Source organism: Aedes aegypti, chromosome 3 (genome assembly GCF_002204515.2).
Source record: "Aedes aegypti strain LVP_AGWG chromosome 3, AaegL5.0 Primary Assembly, whole genome shotgun sequence".
Taxonomy (NCBI): Eukaryota; Metazoa; Arthropoda; class Insecta; order Diptera; family Culicidae; genus Aedes; species Aedes aegypti.
This window is the reverse complement of record NC_035109.1, coordinates 134,953,768-134,973,498: the sequence shown is the minus strand read 5'-3', so window position 1 is coordinate 134,973,498 and position 19,731 is coordinate 134,953,768. Positions and strand designations below refer to the sequence as shown.

The window sequence follows — 19,731 nt, the reverse complement described above, 5'->3', positions numbered from 1 at the left end:
AATAAAGAAAAGCGTTAGAAACATCAAGCATTTATTACTCACAATTTCTGAACATTATTCCAGTAGTTTTAGAAATAGCAGATATATCACAATTCACGAGGTGAGATCTTTCAAAAACCAACAATTACGAACAGAGTCATTGCAGTTTACCCAAATATGACATATTCATGTAAAAAAAATGCGTTTGCTTGAAAAACATTGCATTTGGTTCAGTTTTGGAGAACTTCACCCCCCAACTACGTCACAAGGCGCCTATGAATACATTACATTTGTTAAGTTGAAACTGGACCAAACTTTTACCGACTAAATCAGTAGCCTGTAATGTACGCAAGATATTTTTTTAATTCGATATTATAATTTACAGCCCAGGTTACCGATACTTAAGAAAATATTTTTAAATGTACATAATAGTTATTGTATTATGATTCTTTGGATATGCAAGTCGAAGACATTTTTTGTCCTTATTAAAATATTTGAATCACATACAAGGGGGGCGATTCCAGATAAATATCAGCCTCAAGGGGGCGAAAGTTGAAAAAGTTTGGGAAGCACTGGTATATACAATGGTTGCTATAATGAGTTTTCATCTTTTTTTGCTCTCTAGTTTTTAAAATGACGTCGAAGTAAAAGGAGACAGGACAGGATTTTTATAACGCATCAGGATAAAAAAAAAGATGGCCAAAATTTTCAAAACCTTCAAACTATCAAAATTCCCGAAACAATACTTCTTCCGACATGCCACATGCACGTGTGGTCAAATAGTGTTATTTTCATCACTACGGGAACCATCAATTAAGAGTTTTACGTCTAGGAGTTTTTCGAAAAGCGGCTGCTACCATTCGTGAAGCAAATGTAATAGACCTGGAATATTCTGGCCAGACTTGGGAGCTGCCACTATTGGAAAAAGGTAATCGAGTGGTACGATGCGAACAACGTGGTTTTGGTACCCAAAAACCAAAGCCCTCCCAACAGCCCAGAACCCCACCCTATCGAACGGTATTGGGCCTTTGCCAGATGTAATTTCATAAAAACTAATAAATCCAAGGAAAACGAGTAGCAGCTCAAATCAAACTAACATTCGGCAACGAAGAAGGTCGATGAGACCACTGTGCAAAATGTTATGGAAGGGGTTAACCTGGAACCACGGCAATTCGAATTTGGCAAACCAAAACAATAAACGAATATTTATTCCTTTATATATATGAATTAGGCTAACAAAAGAAATTAAGAAGGTTTTTGTATTATGATTTTTGACAGAAAGATACGAATTTTTTATCGACCAATTTTTGCGCGGTCCAGTCTTTATTTGATTTATTTTTTGCTATATTCATGCATTATGCACTTTAGTTTTCAACTATTTCTTATTTAGGATAACTACGACATAGTACATATGATTCTTCACACTAATATTTTGTTAGTTCGAACTGTTTTTTTTGGATAATATAGTCAAAATTAGATGATATTCCATATCTCTAAATTGTTTCGTTTTATCAAGATGATACATTCAGAAGAAGGTTCTTTCGTTCAACCATCTTAATATCACGAGATGGTTTCTATTATTGTAACAAGCCCATTCGTGGGCTTCGTAGCCGTGTGGTTAGTGTCATCAGGCGTTTAGCCACATCGTGCTATGGAGTGTGGGGTCGATTCCCGCCTCGGGCGGAAAACTTTTCGTGAGGGATGTTTCCCGATTATGCCACTGGGCGTTGCATGCTAGTCCGTTGTCTAGTGTAGTGCTTCCTTCAAAGGACAAAATTCCCACTGGAAGCATTGACGAGTCGGTGTCTTTTTTTAATATATTTGCAGTGACTTACTTATTTATTCATAGTGTATGTATAAAATTAGTAAAAATCTTTAAAATGATAAATCAGATTCAAAATAATTTATCAATAGCAAAGATGTCATCTTTTATTCGACATCCATAAACTGTTAACAATTTCAATTGGAATAATTAAAAGGGTTTTATTTTTACCAAAATTCCTTATCCAAAAATCCTCCTTACTGCCTTACTAGCCCCCAGGCTCCCACATTTTAGGGGCCCCACAAATCTCGACAAACATATGTATACACATTTAAATTATTTTACGGATTCCTGTGAAGTTTCAACAGCTTAACAGTTCGGTAAAGTAACTTAACGGAGAACGGTAAATTTTTACAATATTCGGTAAAAAATCACCGGAATCCGTTAAATTCCGACGAAGTTACGGTGTTTTATTTCACCGAACTGTTCAGCTGTTGAGATTACGGTGAAATTAGCCGTAAGAGCTTAGTGTGTAGTTAAAATTTTACGAATAATTAGAATCAATGCAATACTACATGCTTTTTGGAATCGCACCATATGATTTGAAAGACTTTTTGTGATGAGAAAAGGCGAAACTTGTGCAAATAAACTTACATAAAATTACTAAAACAAAATATTAGAACTTAAAGGATGGGATTTTGTTAACTTCACGAGAAACAAGAAGATTATGAAATATACAAACACGATTTGGATAAACAAGTACAGTGCCGTCCTTTTACTTAAATTCCTAACGATTTTCTAACGTGACATTTCAAACTGTAACGAAAGCTTTCTCAACGAAGTTTAAGACTAGATTCGAATTAAATTTATGTATCTGCGTATCAAGTGATGCGACTTAATTATTTTGAAAATGACTCGATTACACTGCAGGGCTGGTAGTGTTTATGTGCTTTCAACAGAAGAACTTGAAAAATATGACCAATAAGTGACCAGACAGGAACCAAAAAGAGATCATAAATGGACCAAGCAGGAAACTGAAAACAAAACGCAGCCTAAAAAGAATCAAAAGATAAGAGTTTGATTCTTTATAATTGAATAAGGTCACCATTTCTCTTTTTTTGTGGTTCCTCGTGACTTTACGGCAGCATTACAGTTAATATTTTTCAAGATTTTCTCTAGGAATTTCATGAGATTTTAGGTAATTTTTGAAGATTCGGAGATCATTCCGAAGATTTCTCCAGGAGTTCATTAAGTGATCAATTCCCATGAAATTCCTACAAGATTTGTTCTCGAATATCTCAAGAACGTAACCTACAGGTTTCCAAGAATAACCATAGAAACTACCTAGAAGATTCCATCAGGAATTCTCCAAAAAAGTCGTTTAGATATTTTTCAAGAAAGTCCTAGTTTTACAAGGATTTATCCCGTGGTTTTACATCGATTTCCTTAGTTATCCTCCAAGATTTATGTTTAGGACATTTTTAGAAAATCTTTGTAAGAGAGTAACAACCATAGATATCGCCTAAGCACTTATTAATACCGAAAGGTATACAAAACAGGTTTACCTTCTTCTCTAAATGGACTGTGCGAACTATTGAAGTTTATCCTAAAGATATATTGAATAAATTCATGAAAAAATATTGTTCACGAGATGCATCTGCAGAAACAAATGGTTATAGTTAGCAAAAATGTTGCTAAAAATTCTAGTGAAAAGCACTACATTGAAGAAATTGGTCTTAAAATTATCATAAAATCGTTTTATTGCTGTTTGCGTTTGACGTGCAAATCCTTCATAAAAGGGCAAATGTGTCAACTAAGCAAAGGACACTTAGCAACCATTATCAATATAACCGCTAACCTAGCAAAGAAAAGCAATCCTTGACTTCCCCTCACTTAGGGTGATGTGCTAGTATCCATCGTATTAAGCATTGATCAGTGAGAACTGCAATTTTCCCAGTATTGCAGTGAATGATGCTGACACAAACCGGTGCTAAACAATACTTTCTCAAAACGGCTTTAGCATTGTACAATAACATTTTGATAAATCTTGATCTCTTTTTGGAAATAATGCAAAGAAAATGCATCTTACCGTATTCTCAGTCCGTCGTATCGTTTTCAACTCCGTCGTAATCAGTTTCCAGATTCGTCTCACAACTTACGGCTCACTGTGTGTATTGAATGGTTAAAACACAATATATCAACGCTATAATAAAATGTTTTACTAGAATATATAGAACTACTGGCATCTCCCTCCATTCCTTCAACATGATGGAATATACTAATTTCCTTCAAAATTCATTGTTCGTTATCAAAATTCAGCCCAAACATATGGACACAATTACTTTTGACCGTAAATTATGGTATTTGCTCACAGTACAGCGAAAACAACACAATCAAAGAAACCGTATTTTTACATCGAGCGTCGCGCACACATTGATGCGCACAAGCTTTTTTTTCTCAGTACGACGGATTAAACTTTGTTTACATTCTCAATTATACGCGGCGGTTGAGGGAATTTCGTAAAATTTAGTGATTTTTTTGAAGTTTTACGGCGTGTGATTGGAATGAAATCCTTCAGTGAAGAAGTACGAAGGTTTTCCATAGTGAAAATAAGTGCCCGGCGAAGTAAGTCACCCACGGGGGCGGGAAGAAACTTGTGTTGGAAAGTGGTGTGGCTCAGTCGATCGCCAAGCATTTCTCTCAAATCGTGTTCGTCCATGCGATTTCGGTGAAAAAGTGCAAAGTCGATAATTGAACTGAAGTTATTTACCGAAATACAGTAGTTTTATTGCATTTTTGGTGTATAAGTGTACAAACCATAAGAGCTTTCACAAAATTACACTTGGATAATGAATCTATGTTGCAGGTAAGTTTGAATATCCGCCGTAGTGGAACATTTAAAGTTTGATACGACGAACAGTAGCGCTTACGACGAAGAAGAACAAAACCCTATAGAAAATCTTACCGCATTTGGTGTTCCCGCATTTGATACTTGCATTTCAAACGCACACAGTAATGAGCCTACCGTTATGACTTGAAATCTGGACTCTTGAGCACCACATTAACTTCAAACATATTTTTTACAATTAATGATAATTATTTCCATAATGTATTGTGTATTTTTACGTTGTTAAATGTTTATTTTTTGGCATAGTGTAATAAAAATAGCGATTATTTGTTCAAAAAACGTTTAAATATGCGAAAACAAGAGATGTGTCTTGCTTCGAAATCCGGACACTCCTATGAGGTTGATTCGAAATCCGGACATTTCACGTAATCACAAAAGTTTAGAGTCGTAAATAACTCTGAAGCTACCAGAAAGGTAAAAACAGTTATGGCAAAATTGCTACTGTCCACTTCATGGCAACTATAAGATGCAGTCCAACACGTGCTGAAATGTGTTAGTATCGATACGCATTTCGTTCTTTTATTATTTATTTAGTTGGTGTTACATCAATTAATTTGATAAAACCTCGTTAACAATGTTACGCCAATTTACTCGGTCCATGGCTGTGTCTCTCCAACTTCGATTTTGGCCCACGTTCTCCAGATCTTGTTGCACCTGATCAAGCCACCTCGCTCGCTGTGCTCCTCGCCTTCTTGTGCCAACCGGATTCGACGCGAACACCATCTTTGCAGGATTGTTGTCCGGTAGTCTTGCAAAATGTCCTGCCCAGCGCATCCTTCCGGCTTTTGCAACCTTCTGGATACTGGGTTCGCCGAAGAGCCTAGCGAGCTCGTGGTTCATTCTCCGCCGCCACACACCGTTTTCCTGTACTCCGCCAAAGATCGTCCTAGGCACCCTTCGTTCGAACACTCCAAGTGCTTGCAGGTCCTCTTCCAGCATGGTCCATGCTTCATGTCCATAGAGGACTACCGGTCTTATAAGCGTTTTGTACATGGTACATTTGGTGCGAGGGTGAATCTTTCTCGACCGCAGCTTCTTCTGGAGCCCATAGTAGGCGCGACTTCCACTGATGATGCGTCTCCGTATTTCACGACTAACGTTGTTATCAGCCGTTAACAAGGATCCGAGGTAGACGAACTCATCAACCACCTCAAAAGTATCGCCGTCTATCGTAACACTGCTTCCCAGGCGGGCTCTGTCGCGCTCGGTTCCGCCTATCAGCATGTACTTTGTTTTTGACGCATTCACCGCCAGGCCGACTTTTGTCGCTTCACGTTTCAGGCGGGTGTACACGTCTGCCACCGTTCCAAATGTTCTGCCGACAATATCCATATCATCCGCGAAGCAAACAAATTGGCTGGATCTTGTGAAAATCGTACCTCGGTTATTGAACCCGGCTCTCCGCATGACACCTTCTAGCGCGATGTTGAACAGCAGGCACGAAAGTCCATCACCCTGTCGAAGTCCCCGGCGGGATTCGAACGAACTGGAATGTTCGCCCGAAATCTTCACGCTATTCTGCACACCGTCCATCGTTGCTCTTATTAGTCTTGTGAGCTTCCCGGGAAAGCTGTACTCGTCCATGATTTTCCGCTACATAAGCCGCTTTGAAATCGATGAACAAGTGATGCGTTGGGACTTGGTATTCACGGCATTTCTGGAGGATTTGCCGTACAGTGAAGATTTGGTCCGTTGTCGAGCGGCCGTTGATGAAACCAGCTTGAAAACTTCCCACAAACTCATTTGTTATTGGTGATAGACGACGGAAGATAATCTGGGATAGCACTTTGTAGGCGGCATTCAGGATAGTGATCGCACGATAGTTTTCACATTCCAGTTTGTCGCCCTTCTTGTAGATGGGGCATATGACCCCTTGCTTCCACTCCTCCGGCAGCTGTTTCGTTTCCCAGATTCTGACGTTTCCCCATCCTTACCAGCGGCCTTGTTATTCTTGAGCTGGTTAATGGTATCCTTAACTTCCCTCAATGTGGGGGCAGGTTGGTTTCCTTCATCCGCCGTGCTGACGTAGCCACTTCCTCCGCTGTCGTGACTCTCGGGGCCTGTGTTCTCCGTGCCATTCAGGTGTTCATCGTAGTGCTGCTTCCACCTTTCAATCACCTCACGTCCGTCCGTCAAGATGCTTCCGTCCTTATCCCTACACATTTCGGCTCGCGGCACGAAGCCTTTTCGGGATGCGTTAAGCTTCTCGTAGAACTTTCGCGTTTCTTGTGAACGATGCAGCTGTTCCATTTCTTCACATTCCGCTTCTTCCAGGCGGCGCTTTTTGTTCCGGAATAGGCGGGTTTGCTGCTTTCGTTTTCTTTTATATCGCTCCACGTTTTGTCGCGTTCCTTGCTGCAGCATAGCAGCCCGCGCTGCATCCTTCTCCTCCAAAACCTGCCTGCATTCTTCGTCGAACCAATCGTCACATGTCCTTTCGTTCTTTTATTTTTGTTATTAATATCTTAATGCCTACACCGATACATTAACATCTATAACATACAATTGAAGTTAAAGAATAGTTTAGTGCATAAGTGTTACAAGAAAATTTAATTTTATGTTATGAAACAATGTAAAAACTATCATAGTGTCCGGCTTTTGAAGCGTCCGGCAATTCGAAGCTAAACGGTATTCATACTATAAAACGTTTGACTTTTACTGTGCGCCCTGTTTTCAAGTTGAGTAAGAGAGAGCAAGACAGCAACACACGGCGCACAGTAAATGTCAAATGAACAAAAGGGGCTCATACAATACATTAAATACAACGTGCTGGCTAAATATTTTCTTTTAAACAGACGCTTCTAGCATTTATTTTGATTATGTTTAAAACTACTTCAGAGAGCATTGTTTAAATTTATTTTACCGAGAATCTTCCAAGGTGATTTTAGTGGAATCAGAAGAATGCCCCTTCTGGGTAATATCTCTATAAAAAAAAAAAAAAAAGAAAAATTGCTATTGGTCAAGAAATTATCTAGAAGTTTAAGCAGGATTAACTCTCACTCATATCGATTGCTTTTTGTTCAGTAATACTCGTGTGAGTAATTCAAATAAAAAAAGGAACTAGTAACAGATGTTTTTCTGAAAGGAAACAATCAATCCAGAATAAATTTCAATTTATTTTATGTGTAGATTGACAAAGTACACCCGATTCTGTTTTTGTACGGTTTTTTTACACGGCCGTGCCAAAAAAGGTTCCATACATTTTTTTCCGTCAAAAACTTGTTTTTGCATAAATCGTCGAGAAATGGTGTTACTTTTGTTTTTGCACGGTTTTTGAATTTTTTTTTTGCATTGTACGCATTTTCCGTGCATTTTCGTGGGCCTCGTGGCCGTGCGGTTAGTGTCGTCTGGCATTTAAGCGTATCGTGTCATGGGGTGTGGGTTCGATTCCCGCTTCAGCCATTGAAACTTTTCGTCAGGAATGTTTCGCGGCTGATCCACTGGAGCATGCTTGTCCGTTGTCTAGTGTTAAGTTACAGTCTATGCAGCTAAATGGCTGAAGACGGTGTCCGTGTCTTTTAAAAACAGAATCGGGTGTAGATGGGTAGACTTCTTATTTGATCTCAAAATCACATAACAGTTGTTCTAGTACCCCAATGTTTCACAATTTGCAACGAATGAAATAGTAGAATCTGTTCCAGATTTGCCTTACATTTTGAAATGCAAGTTAAAACTTAGAAACGATTTTGTAAGGTGACCAACAATTTAGTGTACAGTCATATATATATTAAATCAAACATTATCATATAATCAAACGATTGTCAGTCAGTGTAAAATATTTTGATCATATTCTTGATTCAAGGCACGAATTTCGCTCAAGATTCTGAAAAAAATCTCTACCAGGATTGTGTGCATCTTTTTCCCAGGCTTAATTTATTTAACAACTGCGCAAGAGTCAGAGATGTAGCTGCAAGATAGTTTTCAACGGAAATCAGCCCAAAACCAACCTTGCATTATTGCAAAGACCAGGAATTGCTGTGCGAATTCTGCTAAATACTCTATGAAAATCCATTCAAGATATATGTGAGTACCTTATCTAAGAAATCCCAAGAGTCTTGCTCTTAGTTATACAATAGTTCGGCCTAAGATATTGGGAGAAATATGCCCAGTTTTTTATTGAAATCTTGTTCAGGACTTTATAAATTAAGATTTTTTGAAAGAAAATCTTTATCCCCCATGTTAAAAAAAATCCGTGTCCCATACAAAAAAATGTGTAGATCGTCACAGTTACTTCAAGTTGTGGTTTCTTCTGCGCGATTATTTATAATTGTCCAAGAAATGGACGCGCAGAGGACAACAAAACTATTCGAAGTAGCTGCAACAATCAACAAGTGTATTTTTTGTTAATTAATAAAGGCTTGATAGATTTTAATAATTATTATAAAGCTAATTTGAGTAACGTTAAGATACCTTCTTTACTCTTAGTGTGAACTGTTTTTGGATTGTTTTGGTTTTTGTTTTGATGTGTGACTCAAGTGGCGTCCTTATTTAATAAATTTCTTTCAAAATTTACTAAAAGCGTGACGCGTTTCGGCGCCCCCTAAACGCTGGCGCCTTTGGCGGGTGCCAACTTGGCCAACCGTACGCTAAGGCACTGGTCACCCCAAAGTACGCTGACTTCAAAGGAACTTAATAGAGAGATTCTTCCAAAATACCGCAAATGATTCATCTTTGGTACACGCTGCGAACTGGACTATCGAAATTCATACATTTTTCCGTAAGAAAGATGGAACGATTATTGCAATACGAACGCTTTATGTGAATTTTAGCATCACTGTACACTACACCAAGGCGTCGATATGGGCGTTTATGGGCTACTATAATTTAAGGTAAGTTTTTTTAACATATAACATGCCTTTTAAGATTGTTTTATTACTTCTTTTTGTATAAATTTATTGATTTTCTTTCGACTCGTGTTGTTCAAAATTCGAAATCAAGTGAACTTGCTTCAAGCTTTGGATGTAATCCACAAAAGTATAAACCAGGTTTGGAATTTTGAGGAAATTGGGAGTATCTCTCACTTATCGCTCTCTGTAACAATCATGATCCACAACACATCATGAGAACTTGTTTATCATCTTCTGCTACAGCTCTGATTAGATCGAGGGGATAATAGAGCATGTTAAAACGCATCTAAAAAGCTCCAAACCTGGGGGACAGTATTTCTTTCGGATGCTGTGGGATAGTTTATCACGTCTGTAAAATAAAACACCCATCCCGAATGCAAAATAAGCGAACGAAATGAGTTTTATCATTACTCTCTATATAGAACTCTCGTTCACTCCTGTTAAGTATCAAGTTTGCTACAACTTGGGGGCTGTCCATTTATTACGTAGGACTTTTTTCGAGTGTTTCAACCCCCCTCCTCTATAGTAGGATTTTTTGTATGAAAATAAAAAAAAATATTGCATGGCGCGTGAGAAATCTCAGACCCCCTCTCCCCCCATAAACCCTTAGGTAATTAATTGACCGCCCCTTGGGAAACATTGCTGATCAGAGACCGATACATATGTGACATTTTTCTGTGCTTACTTTGATCGTGCTTCAAAATCAAATGAGAACGAATTCTGCAATGCCTGGTTATAACAGGTTTTAACGCAAAAGTGTTAGCCTACGAAAGTATCACCGTTCGTAGAAAACTAGTCTGGTTATCGGGGTTTTGCTCGCCTTCGAACCACTGTGAGTTAGGGAATCGAAGCCAACACAGTGTGTGAACTAGACTGCCGGCGGGTTTTTATTTAGACAAATACATAATTAGGGTGACGATAATAATAATGGAACGGAATCCCTTCATCGCACATGCGGGTTTGACCTGCGATGCATTCTTCTTCTTCTTTCTGGCGTTACGTCCCCACTGGGACAAAGCCTGCTTCTCAGCTTAGTGTTCTTATGAGCACTTCCACAGTTATTAACTGAGAGCTTACTGTGCCAATGACCATTTTTGCATGCGTATATCGTGTGGCAGGTACGAAGATACTCTATGCCCTGGGAAGTCGAGAAAATTTCCAACCCGAAAAGATCCTCGACCGGTGGGATTCGAACCCACGACCCTCAGCTTGGTCTTGCTGAATAGCTGCGCGTTTACCGCTACGGCTATCTGGGCCCCTTACCTGCGATGCATTACAGGTAGGAAATAACCCCATGGGAATTTCTAGACTGGCGCCGGTCTTTTGTGAGCTAAGTGTTGTTGCGAGTTATTATAATTGGAAGAATTTTAATCAACTTCATTCGAATTAGAACAATCGAGATTTGTGTCACAAATTGGATAAAATTAAGAAGTATGTTAAAAAATATTTCTACTGAATCAGGGATCATGCAGTTCAACATACAGGTAGCACAGAACCTCAATTCTGCGAAAAAAAAACATCATCTATTGGTACTTTCCAAAAAGCAGCTCGACGCAATTTAAAATGCAAATTTTTACAATTCACCTTGAAATGGCTTGCAATCTTCTGTCGTTCGGTTGAGGCCTCTCGAATGAAGGCGAAAGGAGGAAACCCCTCTAGCTAAGCGAACACCATCGGACCACTACAGTAAATAAGTACCATCCACAAGCTGAGGAGAATAGTCCAAGAGCTCTACCCTCTACCTGTGGGGAGTTTCTCTTTCCATAATTCGCAACCAGGTACAAGTAGATGATGAAGTGATGACCAAAAAAAAATCGCTCTTGTTTGCCTTGTTGATGCTAACATGATCAAATTCCTTCGATGAAGCGTGTGGGTGGAGCGCAGATGATGGATGCACAATTTTCGATCCTCAACCACTCATCTCAAAATCGATGGGCATTTCGCAAAGTGCTCACGCTGGATGACGTGATTGATCATAATTACATTACGGTTTGTTGTTATTTTTATCTCTCTGTCAGTCGGTACCTACTTCTTAGGTAGTGTGCGAATGGGAGGGTAGATGGAGCTGCCGAGCTGCAGTTTCTGGGGGCTACGGAGGATGGGGCGGCGGAAGTCGTGATTTTTGCGATAATAATTGAAGATTTTGACGAGCTGTTACGGCACTACCTAATTGTTTTGTGAGTTATGTTTGGATTGGTGGCGTAGGTATGTCGTAATTCCAGTATTAACGAAAGTGAACCATTTGGAATGACTTATATCGATCAGGCTTCAGATCAGATTTATATCTATTTTGAATTAGGGGTCGTCCATAAATGACGTAGCTTTCTAGGGGGGAGGGGGGTCTTCACGAATTTGTGACGAAGTGTGACGAGGGGGAGGGAGGGTTCCTAGCTAGCGGACGTAGCATTATGAATCAAGTCCGTAAAAAGAAAGGCGCTGAAAAAAAAATTGCGTACAATTATTTTTTATGGAACTTCTTTTTTTTACTTATAAACTTGGGTTATTCAAAACATCCATGTGACAAGATTGAAAAAATATCTATGAAACATTAGATTATCTTGATAAATGCAATCAAACAGATGTTTTGAAGCTTTAAATAATTATGTGAATATTATATTATATTCGTGTCCAAATCAATAAATTTATAAATAAACAAAACAAGTTTAATGAATTGATTAAAGATCAATGCTCTAACTACTTGGAGTACATTTTTTACTTGGAGTACAAGATATTTATTCCGTGAATTATGCCTTCAATGTTGCAGGAGATCTCCACCCAATCAACTCATCATTTGTTTTGATATATCAATGCTCTTGATGGAATAGCCTGAATATTGATAAGGATAATACACTCGAGTGTTAACAAAATGGCCCTATCATAAAATTTTGTTAATAACTCGGTAATTTGAAAATTTTTTATTATTTAACGGTTTCATTATAGGTTGTGTAAGATTATTTCAGTATGGAAACGATAATAAAAATCAACTGAAATATTAATAGAGATTATTGTATTTGTATAATAATCGCTAAAATTTTCTAAACGTTCCAAATATTTCAACTGTAATCTTTTATGTATCTGGCCACTGTTTGCTAAAATGATTTGAAATTGGATAATATTAACGATGATTCATTTCAATTCAATATATTTTCTTGATCATCTTCATTGAAATCTATTTCCTAACAACGAATAATTAAAAAAATCCTCTAATGTAACGAAATTTTTGTTCAATATATAATAAAATATATTGGACCCTAACTCGACAGTAACGAGCTTCATCAATCCAATCAATATTTTTTCACATTTTTCATAGTAAACTTGTTTATTATGGTAAGAACAGCAATAGCAGTGGCGCGGGAAGTGGGTAGGACAGGTAGGACATGTACTACGCACAAAAATTCCTAGGTAGGACAGTCAAAGGATTGTCCTACCCACGATTCTACAAAAAAAAAAAAGATCAGCACAAGAGCACAACTATTCCATATTGATTTTCGTGCCACCTCTTTTTTTATTGAAACATTCATGTTTTGATAAATATTTTACTATGCACATAAAAATTACCACACCTTGTTTGAAAATGTTGTGGAAAATATGAAATTAGTGAAGTCCCATATTGAAAAATTGAAGGCATAACAGTCTCTAACTCTCTACAAGTTCTTGACTTATTCCATAGAAATTTATGGAAGTAGTTCGTAGTAAGTTCATGAAAAATGATTTTAATAAATTCCTTAACATATTTAGAGCAGATTATGACGGTTTTTTGAAATTTGGTTTTGAGTTATTTCTGTGCAAAGAAAAAAAAAAACTATACAAATTCACAGAATATTTGCTGTTTATCCATGTTAGAAATAGATGAGGAAATTAGAACAACCTCACTAATTGTTAAATAAAAGCAGTTCGGTCTGTATTTGCCAAATTTGTTTAATGAAATTGATTTAAAAGGGATTTAAATATTTTTTAATATGAAGGATAACGAAAGTTGATCCAATGAATCCTTAAGACAGAACGGGTAGTAGGATTCTTTATAGAGCCTTGGTCTCTATTTTAATGCAAGTTCCAATTTTTAGTGGAAGGTCTCTAAAGTATATATTGTAACCAAAATGGTCTCTAAAGTCTCTTATTTACTTATCCTGCTTGCATTGAATTGTACAGGCTCCGAAGAAACCTTTAGAGACTATAACTGGTTCAACGAGCTCTTGAAGAATTTCGTCTCAGATTCCCAGAGGAAAAACTTCATGATTTATCATAGTGATTTAATTTAGAACACTTTCAGGGTCTCCCACAGGGATTTCTATAGAACTTTTCTAGAGTTTTCTCTACCAATTCCACCAGAAAATCTTCAAGCGATTTGTCAAAAGGATGCTTAGAAGAATTTCTTCAGAATTTGCTTTAGGGAATCCTTGAGCACTCTTAAGCTACTACTTTCAGTAACTTCTTCAGGTATTACTTTGATTGTTTTTCCAAAACTATTATAGAACTTCCCCCAGATATTTTTCGCTAATCCTTCTACCGAATTCTCTAGGGGATCGTTAAAAGATTTCTACAGAATTTCTTCCGAGGAAAAGGGTTTTTTAAAGAAACCCTACAAGAATTCCTTTGTCTGTTCATGTGGATTCCTTCAAAATTTCATCTACGTTTCTACCCAGAAATTCCTTGAGGGGTTTGAACATTTTTTTCCAGCATTTATCTAAGGTAGTACTCCTGCAGTTTTAGCAAACATTCCTTCAATACGAAACATTCTCATGCACTCTTCAAAATTATTTAAGTTTTCACATCAGTTTATACTACAGAATTTTTTTCAATTATTCCTTCGATCATTCCTACACAAATTTCTAAGACATTCTGTCCATTGGTTTTCGGAAAATTCTCCAGAAAATCCTGCAGTATTCCGCAGGATTTTCTGGAGAATTCCAGAGATTCGATTGATTTTTTTTTAGATTATCTAGCTAGTTATTTCTAGGGAGTTATTTCATGATCCTTGCTCATTAATGGTGACTTTGAAACTTACCTAAGTTTTATCAGAGATTACTCTAGGATTTTCTTTAGGAATATCTCACGGATTTATATTTTCGGAAAATTTCCTTGGCATTTTCCTGGAGACATTCCTAGAAGAATTCATAACAAAAATCGTTCAAGACTTACTTGAGAAAAACGCAAAGAATTACTGGAAGAATTTCTTTAGAAATCTAAGAAGGAATATCTGGAACAATTGCTGAAGGTATCTTAAGGGAAATCCCTACTTGCAGTCTTATATAAATTGTAAGAGACAACTTTAAAGGAAACTGGTAGAAATTTCTGGAGAAGTTATTGATTGAAGTTTAGAAGATGTTTTGACTAGGAATCTTGTAGGATGTCCCACAGAAATCTATGGATAAATCACAAGCTAAAATGTTGGAGCAGTTGGGACTTCCTTGAAAATTTTTTGGAAGAATGATTTCTGAAGCCTTTCAACAACACTCTTCAGATGATTTCTGAAATAATCGTTGGAAAAATTCCATTTCTGTGGTTCGCATTGGGAAAATCAGGATTGAATTCTTGTGGGATCTTGAACATTTTTTTTGTACAGTAGAATTTCATCAACTCAACTCAAAATCGATTAAAATGTCACTTACATCCTTTTGCGTTTGAGCTTCTCAAACATAGAAACTTTGAATTTACAGTCCAGATTTGAAATTTTTCTTAGCTTCATTGTGCACAAAATATTTGCTATCGTTTGTCCTACCCATGGATTCGAACGTGGACGCGCCTCTGAGCAATAGTAATATAATTTAGTCTATAAGAAACTGGACACCAAAACCAAGGAAAATGTTTATTTAAAACTTTTCCAAATTAGTTTTGAGCGCTACTGTATATCAAACTGTTAGAATAGAATATCCTTTCATTTCAGTCAGTAATTAATATCAAACTTTGTATTGAACTTCTCAATTCCAATTTTTTGTTTTAACCCAGTCGCTAAGGAAAACAAGTAAAAAAAATATAGGGGGGGGGGTGCTCGATATGCTACGTATTTTCCAGGGGGGAGTACTAGCATTTGTGACGAAATGCTACGAGGGGGGAGGGGGGTGTAAAAAATCAGCGAAAAAATGCTACGTCATTTATGGACGGCCCCTTATGATATTATATCTGTCAAGTTGGAAGCGCATCAGAGTGTGTCATAGGAGGTGCGTATAAGCATTGTTATATTTTAGTCTATGAGAAACTCTTTGAAGTAGTTTCAACGGGGGTTAGAACATTCTACGATCGTTTTCAAAGAATGCATAAGAAAATCTTAACATTTTGATAAAAGCACTTTTAGAAATCCCTAAAATTCTTCTTGTTTCCTTCCAGCATTGCTGTAAAGATTTATTCTGGAATCTATCCAGTCTCTCTCTCATGTATTTCCTTAGCAATACCATTGCAATTAAGAACAGCTTCAAGAATACACTCAGTTTCTATGAATACTTCCGAAAATTGCTTTAGAAAATTCTCCAATTTTTTTACGATGCCCTTTTTATGATGTCCTTCTAAGCAAACATAAGGTCTTATTGTACATCTTACATCAGTATAATAGATACATATAGCCATCATAATAGCTCTACAAATGCAAATACGCCTAAACCTCTGTCTGTGCCTTGGGGTCATAATGACATGAAATTTGGAAACATTATATGTTTATATACTCAGAAACAGTTTTACATAAAACTATATATACTTTCTTTGGTAAAGATTTGCATCAAAGGAAGGGCTATTATGTGGCATACTAATTAATTGTGAATCGCACCGCACGATGGAGCTATCTCCGAGATCATTATTTTCGGATCCCGCTAATTCTATAATTCTAAAATAGAGCGAAACAAATAACTCATGGAACCGCAACAACGTGTAAATAAAGTTTACAAATCGATTCACCAACAAAAAAAGTTACAGCCCTCCAAAGTGCTCTAGGGTCATGTTGACCCCAGAAAACAGACAAAGGGCTAATGACAACATTTACATCACTTTAAAACCCTGATGCGTACAGACATTGAATAAGCACTATTTGACAGATGCTGTATATCATATCGGAAAAATTAATTAATATTGTTTGAAATAATAGAAGTTTAAAACATTTTAATATTTGCTTAACATTAGGGTCGTAAATTTTATATTACTTACTGTTTGAACAACCTCCACTAACAGCTCAACAGCCTCGACGATCAACAAACCCCCACCAGAAGATAAAAAACAGACTAGTCTAAGCTACGGTGGAATTACCAGTCGCAGGAGAGTCGGAATAATCCCAAAAGACTTCCCCACGACCCAACTTTCAACGACTCAGCTGGACGTTCTCCAGGAGGCACTGCTGCTTCGGATTGAACAACAACGGAACGCGACAATGAAGCCCAAGTTCTCTAACCTTATCTACAAGTCTGGCCATATGGTTCTTATTTGTAAGGATCAGGAGACTGCGGAATGGGTAAAGGAGATAACACCTGCATTAAATCCCCTGGAAGGCGTTGAGTTGGTTGCAATGGATGAGGATAAGATTCAACGTCCAGAACTGATTCGAGCCTTCTTCCCTCAAAGCGCACAATACACCGATGATCGTATCAAAGCTCTCATCGAGAGTCAGAACGATCTGATTACCAACAACTGGCGTGTCATGCAACGGCTCACTCCTAACAACAAGCATGTGGTGTGGGTCTTTAATGTAGATGGACCGTCCATGGAAAAACTCATTCAATCCAAGTTCATCCTCAACTACCGCTTTGGAGAAATACAGTTGAGGAAAGTAAAGAGCACAACCCCAAACTCCAATGACAATCCAACTGGACAGCCGACCCAAGAGAAATCTGAGGAGGCCTCTAGTAGCATCCCACAACCAACTCCCACCATACAGGCTAGCTTGTCTTCCTCTGATGGAAAAGATGCATGTTTGATCTCACTTCCTGGCCCAAGCGGTGTCACATCAATGGCTCCCAATAAGGGCAGTGGAAATGTCAAAAGTGTAAAATTGACCACAGGGGATAAGCCAGCAGGCCTAGGTAAGGGAAAGGACATAAACCAAAATCTAAGACATCCCCCAAAATCAAAAGTTGATGATCCGCAACATCCAAAGAAGGACGGCAAACGTCCGGAAAATGCGGAATGCCTCAGCAATGATTAAAATCCTCCAAGTGAATCTCCATCATGCTCAGTGCGCAACAGATGTGCTTTGCAGGAGATTCACAAAAGAACACCTTTCCGTGGCACTGATTCAAGAGCCATGGGTCAACAAAACTCGAATACAAGGTATTCAACTAAACTCGTATAGGTTGGTATATGATGACAGCCAGCTCTCTCCCAGAGCAGCTATTCTAATACGCAATGATACTAAATGTTTTCCAATTACAGAATTCATCAAAAGGGACATCGTGGCGGTCAGGATGGAGGTTTCTACTGCTAGGGGCAGTACTGAGATCATTATGGTTTCAGCGTATTTCCCTGGCGACGCAGAAGACATTCCTCCTCCAGAGATGGCTGCTCTTGTCTCTTACAGTCAAAAACACAACATCCCCTTCGTCATCGGTTGTGACGCCAATGCTCATCACCTTGTATGGGGAAGTACAAACTCAAATATCAGAGGTGAGCATCTTTTGCAGTTTCTTTCCTCCAAAAATATTGACATATGCAATGTCGGTGATAAGCCTACATTTGAAAACATTTTACGACAAGAAGTCCTTGATCTGACTTTATGCAGTCAATCCATCTCGGATAAAATAAAAAACTGGCATGTTTCTAATGAAATATCTATGTCAGACCATAAACATATAGTCTTCGAGTGGGAAGGGGGTCTAATGATTCAAAAGTCGTTTAAAGATCCCAAGAAAACTGATTGGGAAACCTACTCAGCTATTCTCCGTTCTGAAGACTATATAATAGAGCCGAATATTCAGACTATTATACAGTTAGAAGCAGCTTCGGATTCTATTAAAAACAAAATTCTAAATGCTTATCAAGAGAGCTGTCCGATCAAAACAGTAAGTTCGAACAGAGATGTTCCATGGTGGAATTTCAACCTTGATAAACTCAGAAAAACTGCTCGGAAGGAATTCAACCGAGCCAAACGCACTTCTGATTGGAGTCTATACCGAAAGGCTCTGACAGAGTATAACAAAGAAATGAGACGAGCAAAACGGAAATCATGGGTTCTCATGTGTGAAAGCATTGAGAAAACTCCCGTAGCTGCTCGACTTCATAAAACTCTTTCGAAGGATCACTCCAATGGTTTGGGAAGTCTTCAAAGGACTGACGGTTCACTCACTGTGGAACCTCGTGAAACACTGAGTGAAATGCTAAGAGTTCACTTTCCTGATTCAATCCCACAAACGAGTCTAAATGCTGAAGGTGCCAGACTTGACGTCTCAGTTCCACACGGGTTCCTATCAGGGGACTCAGGAGCAAAAAGGGACGCAATAAAGGTTGCCAAAGAAGCTTTTACTCGCGATAGGGTTGTTAGGGCAGTGAGATCTTTCGAGCCATTCAAATCTGCTGGCATGGATGGAATCTTCCCAGCGCTTATCCAAAAAGAGGAAGAGACACTGATTCCACACATGGTAGAGATTTTTAAGGCAAGTTTAGTTCTGGGACACATTCCAAATGATTGGCGTCAAGTTCGAGTTGTCTTTATTCCAAAATCAGGAAAAAAGGACAAAACCAACCCTAAAGCATTCCGACCGATAAGCCTATCCTCGGTAATGCTTAAAATCATGGAGAAGGTATTATGCGAGTATATAGATTCTAAATTTATGAAAACTATGCCTCTTTCTAAATCCCAATTTGCTTATCAAAGCGGAAAATCAACGGTCTCAGCACTGCACACGCTAGTGAACAAGATCGAGAAAACCTTTAATGCAAAAGAAATCGCTCTTATAGCATTTCTTGATATTGAGGGCGCGTTCGATAACGCTTCTTATTCGTCTATAGGTTCGGCAATGTTGAGGAGAAACTTCGACCCATGCATTGCAACCTGGGTACATGCTATGCTAGCAAATCGACAGATCTCATCTGAGCTGAGTGATTCGCGCATTACTGTAATGGCTACAAGGGGATGCCCTCAAGGGGGAGTACTCTCTCCCTTATTGTGGTCATTAGTAGTGGACGAACTGCTAGATAGCTTAGAAAGAAGGGGTTTTGAAGTTGTTGGATACGCAGATGACGTAGTCATTATTGTACGAGGCAAATTTGACAGCGTTATTTCATCAAGGATGCAAATTGCTCTCAATCACACACTCTCCTGG

General features: G+C 38.2%; 1 protein-coding gene across 4 annotated transcripts in view; it reads right to left on the bottom strand.

Annotated features, from left to right (window-relative positions):
• Positions 1–19,731, bottom strand: part of LOC5571458 (protein crumbs) — a 173,790-nt gene that overhangs the window by 123,376 nt on the left and 30,683 nt on the right. The gene's annotated exons all lie outside the window — the stretch shown is intronic.